Raw genomic sequence first — 6,382 nt, forward strand, 5'->3', positions numbered from 1 at the left:
CAAAATGCCCAGGTCACATTCCTATTCAGCTTCATCGGGAATACAATGATATTTTAGAAAGAAAATTAATTGGCTATCCACATTTAAAAATCAACATGTTTTTGGCCAGGGATGTAGCACAGTGGTAGTATGCTTGCTTGGTAAGAGTGAGGCCCTTTATTTGATCCTCACCGCTGCAAAAAAATTAAGAAAAATTAAAATAACAAACTGAATAAATAAAAATCTAAAAAATAATTTAAAGATCTAAATTTAAAAACTCTAAAAAAATCAAAGTCAAAAATCTCAATTTAAAAAATCTCAATTTGTGACTTCTCTTGGGAAATCACAGGGCCTGGGCATGTACATGGCTCACATCACACAGAAATGATTAGCTGCTGCCCCATTAAAACCAGTCCTCTGTTGGTTGTAGCCCATACCCTTCCCTCTTGTATCCCATTGTTAACTTTATTTATAGTACCTGCACGGCTCCAAATACTACTTGAATTCATTATTCCTGCTGGAATTTAAATCTAAAGCCACGATGTTCAGAAATATTCTTATTAACCAATTAATATAGTGACATTCTCCTCAAACTGTCTCTGATATAAGACTGGTATTTTCTGTGTTTCTCGTTCTATCCAATTGTTGACAGATATGTGATCCTATTGTGCATGACTAATATAAAGCACATCTTTGAATCATCACTAGAGTTCAATAGCATCCAGACTGGTGTACATTCTCTCCAACAAGAAGATTCCACTTACTTAAACATGTGACAATCTCAGATTTCTATAAAGTTTCCTAAATGGTGTTGCTCAATTCCCGTACCTGTTGGAGTCAATCTTACTTGTTGTTGAAGCTCATTCCTGTAGTGTATCCTGAGAAAAATGCTTTGAGATAGAACGTGTTAAATGTTCCCCTTTGGGAAAAAAGAATTCAAGTCTTCAATACTGAGGTATAAGTATTTCTCAGATTTCTGGCTTTTTTTTTTCTTTTTTTGGTACCTGGGATGGAACCCAAGGGTGCTGTACCACTGAGATACATTCCCAACCTTTTATATACATGTATATTCAGTTGTAGATGGACACAACACTTTTGATTTTATTTGTTTTTATTTATTTATTTTATGTGATGCTTTGGGTCTAACCCAGTGCCTCACATATGCTAGGCAAGCGCTGTATCAGTGAGCCACAACCCGGCCATTCCTAGCCCTTTTCATCTTTTATTTTGAGATAGGGTCTTGCTAAATTGCCGAGACTGGCCTCAAACTTGTGATCCTCCTACCTCAACCTCTGAACTTTTGTACACTGCTTTTGTGACCGTGGACAAATCCTGAAATTATTTTTCATAACATTGGAATATTCAATTTACTTTCTTGTACTGTTTTAGGACTGTGATTTTAATATTCTTTTAGTGTTTATCCTTTGAAGTCCTTCAAGGAAGTAAAAGATTGATTTCTCTTAATATTCTAGAATAACTGGGGGTGAAATGTCTCTAAACTTATTCTGTTAAAGCAAAATGTACCAAAGAAGGCAGGTTTGATGTGATTGTGAGATATTTGAGTTCTAAAATGTAGGATGAAAGGAATCTACCAACTCAACTCTGGGTGGGGTGGTCTTCATGACAGAAAGAGTCAAAATAGTGAAAGGAGAGGGAGAATACTATGCTCTGTTCTTGTAGTCTGATTTACTTGGGTTTCCATCAGCCTTCCGGGTTTTAAAATGAGGTTGAAAAGTATTTCAAAGATCTACTCAAGATATACGATTTGCCATGTTAAGCTTCTCAGTTAAGCTTTCTGAAAATTCTAACTATCCACTGACATGGTTGTAAAGGTGGTTATATGATAACATGAGAAGCTTGTGTTCAAGAATCTATTCTCTGAAGTACTTGAGGTCCTGTCCTTTTTCTTGAATTCTGAGACTGGACTTTTTTGAAGACATTTTTTTTTTTTTTGGTACTGGGAATTGAACTCAAGAGCACTCAACCACTGAGCCACATCCCCAGCCCTATTTTGTATTTTATCTAGAGTCAGGGTCTTGCTGAGTTGCTTAGCATCTCATTTTTGCTGAAGCTGTTTAATTCGTGATCCTCCTGCCTCAGCCTCTTGAGCTGCTGGAATTACAGGTGTGCACCACTGCACCTGGCTGAAGACAAATTTTTTGAAGACAAAATTTCTGTCTTGCAGTTGATTGTAGGATTTCAGGGAAGCGTCAATATATATCAAAAACTCTCTGGAGTTGACAGAAATGTAAAATGCTTGTGGTTCACTTATTCCAGGTAAAATAATATTTAATTGCCACAAGTAAAAATTCTGTGGGATAGCACAACAATAATAATATAACTGAAGAATATAAGGAGAAAAGGAGAAGAATATAAAGTCACAAAGAGTTTTTGTCAAAGTATCTATAAACAAAATGATTTAGCCTATTTTCTGTTAAGTATGGATGAGTACTAAGCCTCTGTATTTGAATGAGCCTCCAGAGATAAATTTGATATGTTTCTTTAGTTGAAAAGTGATGACCTAGAAAATGCTAGATGCAAACTAAAATAGTCAGATTGCAACCAAACATTTAGAAATAAAAACTGAAATTATACTTTATAACACTATAATGTTATTGATTAATATGAGGGAAAGTCCTTCCAGGACTCTGATACATAAAAATATAAAGTTGACAGTGAGATTCTAACACTTATATAGATTCTTCTCTTACAAGACAGACTTTCTAAAATATTTCTGTTAATAATATTTTCCCTCCCCTGATTTTATCATAACACAATGTTTACACATATCAACTAGCACATTGTACCCCAGGAATATGTACAATTGGTATGTGTCAAACATAAATAAGGTAAATTTTAAAAAATTTTAACACAATGCAGAATGATAACCTCTTTGGATTAGACATTTTTTCCCCCTGTACAACTCAGAAGTATCATCATCAAGGGACAGTAAATTTTTGTTATTTTCCAAGGACTTATGGGAAATTTTAAAAGATGTCTTGAGTGAAAAATATATTTCAATGCATTATTTTATTTTTCATTTTAAGATTCTGTTAGGGAAAGATAAAAATAAAATTGCCAGGATTTAAGTAGGATTGTAAAAACCTGAGAATGTGCATGGTTGTAGCTCAGTTATCTGTTTCTCAAAGTGGTACTGCAATAAATATTTAAATAAACACTAAAGTAGTAACTTATTTTCTTTTATTTAAAGATAATAATCTGGAGCATATTAAAGTGAGAATGTGTTGCAAGTCATTCTATTGCAATATGTAATCTGTACTTTGGGGGCAGATTGTAAAGAAAATAACCTATAGAAACTGAGGTTGGACTCCCTGACATCCAGAAGTATCAGTGTATGAATTTGTGTGCTTTTTAAGCCACCAAGATTTTAACAATTTGTTTTAGCAATGTAGGAAATGAATAAATTTGCAAAGTTATCTTGTACATTATATTATTAAAATCAGATCCATTCTCTAATAAAACTTGGTCTTTTTCCAGAGCAAATCAAATTTTTAGGTTGAATTCAAGATCCAAAATGATACTTAATTCTAAAGAAATCACAAGCTGTTTTTGAAAATTCATGCATTAGCTAATGAAAATTGAGTCAGCTTTGACAATTTTTAATACAAATTTGTACTCTTTTTCAAATTCTGTTCTGTGAACTTTCCAAATCTTTTGATACTTGCTCAATTTTGTCTTCTGCCAGTCTCTTTCCTCTTGTGGGACAAAAAAGCCATTTTACTTCCGAACAGAAAAATTTTACTTTTTCTCTTAGTAAATCATAAACCTTATCTGGAGACTCCTTAGTAGAATTTCATTAACACATACAAATTATAACATTTAAGCCAAGTAACTTCTATTTCATGGAGAAAACTAGAGGTAGATAATTGTGTACTGTTTGTGATTTTTCTCAGATAGCTCATGAATATATCTAACTCAGTTTTGTTCAGCTACATGCATCTCTTTGAGTTTTTGTTTGTTTGGTTTGATTTTTGCCAAGGGGTGGAGGGTACTCAGGATTGAACCCAGGAATGCTCTAGCACTGAGCTACATTCACAATCCTATTTATTTATTGATTGATTGATTGATTGATACTGGGGATTGAACCTAGGAGTGCTTAACCACTGGGCCACATCCCCAGCCCTTTTTATTTTTTATTTTGAGACAGGTCTTGCTAAATTGATGAGGCTGACTTTGAACTCGAAGTCCTCCTGCCTCAGCCTCTTGTGTCTTTTTCATTTTTAAAAGTTCTAAATTCCTGCAGTGTTTCAACTTTTAAGTGATGAAGACATTCGTTGAATGCTCTAAAAAGAATTCAAATTGTTGAAGCAAATTTATGATATTCACATCTTAAACTTGTTGTAGAAACAATTCTAGATCATTTTATTAGTAAAATTGTATAATTTAGGAAAAATACACCCAAGAAACATAAAAATAGGTGATTGCATTACACTTAGTATTGATAAATTAGGGAAGACATTATTATTTTCATAAAATCTGTATTAGGGTTCTCCAGAGAAACAGAACCCATAGGATATATACATTTCTGGTTATATATATTTGGAGATTTTATATATATATTTACACACACACACACATACATATATATGAAGAGCTTTATTATTGAAATTGTCTCACTTAGTTGTGGAGGCCAAGAAGTTCTACAACCTGAAAGCTTGAAACCCTGGAAATTTGAAGGTATAATTCAGTCTCTGTGTATAGGCCCTCAAACCAGGAATGTCTATGTATGAGGCCAGGAGAAGATGTGTTGAGAGCCATCTGTGGACTGTGTGTGGACTGCATGGTGCATCACAGCCTAGTGAATAGGATAATCTAGTGTCTGGAACTTCCGGTGGACATTTCCTCTGGCTGACTGCCTTGACACATGGTGAGCCCTACTCAAGCTCTGCCAAAGGTCCCGCACAGCACCAGAGATGGGGTGACCTGCTGTAGCCTCATAGCCCCTCTGATATGGGTGTGACCTGCCAAGATGCCAGTCAATCTGCTGACTGCAAGATGTCACAAAGCAATATTCCACCTCTGAAACCTTACCCTTGCCTTTGATGTTCCCCCTTAAATAAACCACAGGAGCCATTTTCTAGTTGTCCAGCTCCAGCTCCTGTGTGGACTGGACCTATCAGGGCTTCACCTTTAAAACTGTCCTTTCTCTTTGTCTTTTGTTCTTCACTAATTATTCTAGACTTTAATTTCTCAGGAGGCTTATGCCTCTGAGCAGGCAAGAATTCCCTGGTGAGGTGCTGGCCACCCCATGATAAAGATGGACGTCCCAGCTTAGAGAGAGTGAATTCTCCCTCTACCACTTTCTTGTTCTATTTGGGCCCTCCATGCATTGGATGATGCATAGACACATTGGTTAGGGCAATCTTTACTCAGTTTCCTGATTCAAAGACTAATCTCTCCTAGAAGCACCCAGAAATAATGTTTTACCAGCTGTCGAGGGATCCCTTAGCCCATGCAAGTTGATGGGCCAGGTCGCTCGCTCGCCCCCGCCCCGCCCCGCCCGCAGACAAGTCGGAGACCAAGAACAGCCCCGAGTATGCTTCGTTCTTCGCCGTCATGGGTGCTTCGTCCCCCATGATCTTCAGCGCCCTGGGTGCCGCCTATGGCACGGCCAAGAGTGGCACCGGCATCGCAGCCATGTCAGTCTTGAGGCGGGAGCTGATCATGAAGTCCATCATCCCAGTGGTCATGGCTGGGATCATCGCCATCTACGGCCTGGTGGTGGCAGTCCTCATCGCCAACTCCCTGAATGATGGTATTAGCCTCTACAGGAGTTTCCTCCAGCTTGGTGCAGGCTTAAGAATCGGCCTGAGTGGCCTGGCAGCTGGCTTTACCAATGTTTGTGGGCATGATCCTGATCCTCGTCTTCGCTGAGGTGCTTAGACTCTACGGTCTCATCGTAGCCCTCATACTTTCCACAAAGTAACCCCTCAAGCTCACCAGTCTCAGGACATGATGTAAAGACCACCCCCTTCTCATTCCAGAAAGAACAGCTTGACAACACGCACAGGCAGCCACCCCCTCCTCCGTAGTTGGTCTTGTAAATGCGCAAGTGTCCTAGTGCCCATTGTGTGTTGCCCCACCTGGCCCCTTCCTCCCCGTGCTGTGGACATTGGCCCACTCATCTCCCATCCAGGCCCCTGACCAGTGAGGATGCCAGCTCTGGCCCCCGCCCACCGCCCTAGAGTGCTCTGTGTATAAGGATGAATTAGAGTTGTAATTTTTCTCTTCACTGGATGTTTATTTATAAAAGATTTGACCTGTTCATGCGTCTGTGGAGCAACCCTCGTCTCCCAACTATATAGTACCCTTTAGGTAGACTGTTGCCATGTGGGGTCCCCCTTGCTGAGACTCCTTGGATGGAACCGCCCCTTGCGACCGG

At 38.4% G+C, this 6,382-nt stretch overlaps 1 pseudogene; it reads left to right on the forward strand.

Annotated features, from left to right (window-relative positions):
* The first annotated feature begins 5,512 nt into the window (after positions 1 to 5,512).
* LOC143639170 (V-type proton ATPase 16 kDa proteolipid subunit c pseudogene) lies at positions 5,513 to 5,926 on the forward strand (annotated as a pseudogene).
* Positions 5,927 to 6,382: the final 456 nt, after the last annotated feature.

Source organism: Callospermophilus lateralis, chromosome X, assembly GCF_048772815.1.
Source record: "Callospermophilus lateralis isolate mCalLat2 chromosome X, mCalLat2.hap1, whole genome shotgun sequence".
Taxonomy (NCBI): Eukaryota; Metazoa; Chordata; class Mammalia; order Rodentia; family Sciuridae; genus Callospermophilus; species Callospermophilus lateralis.